Consider the following 544-nt stretch of genomic DNA (forward strand, 5'->3'; position numbering starts at 1 on the left):
CAATCAATATCAGAAGAAGGTATGGCAAACCCTGTTTACAAGGGATCCTCACAAACGAAACTAATTGTAAGAAGTATAAATTATAAAGAATTAAGAAAATGAAACAGGCAATATAAATTTAAGTCTGTGTGTATTGAAATAAACATATGTATAAGATGTTATTTGTTGAAGAAAACAAGATATTTAACCTAATTATCAATTTACTTGTAAGATCAACTACAGGTGAACCAAAAATAACAGGCAATAATCAAACTGTGCAGGATAAAATATATCACTAAGCTCTAATTTAAAAATGCTAACCTAACAATAATATGTACAATACTGACCCCGGCTCCAGGGGGTCCACACAAACAAAGTTAATATGAAGAAGTATAAAAGATAAATAATAATGAAAATGAAATAGATGTGATATTGTAAAATTAAGTAAGTGTGTATTGACAATAACATGTATATGAGATGTGATGTTTTGACGAAAAACAACATAGTTAACCTAATTTATGATATACCAGTAAGTTGAATTACAGGTAATCCCTATAATAACAAA

The sequence above is a fragment of the Limulus polyphemus genome, unplaced genomic scaffold, assembly GCF_000517525.1.
Source record: "Limulus polyphemus unplaced genomic scaffold, Limulus_polyphemus-2.1.2 Scaffold2047, whole genome shotgun sequence".
Classification (NCBI taxonomy): domain Eukaryota; kingdom Metazoa; phylum Arthropoda; class Merostomata; order Xiphosura; family Limulidae; genus Limulus; species Limulus polyphemus.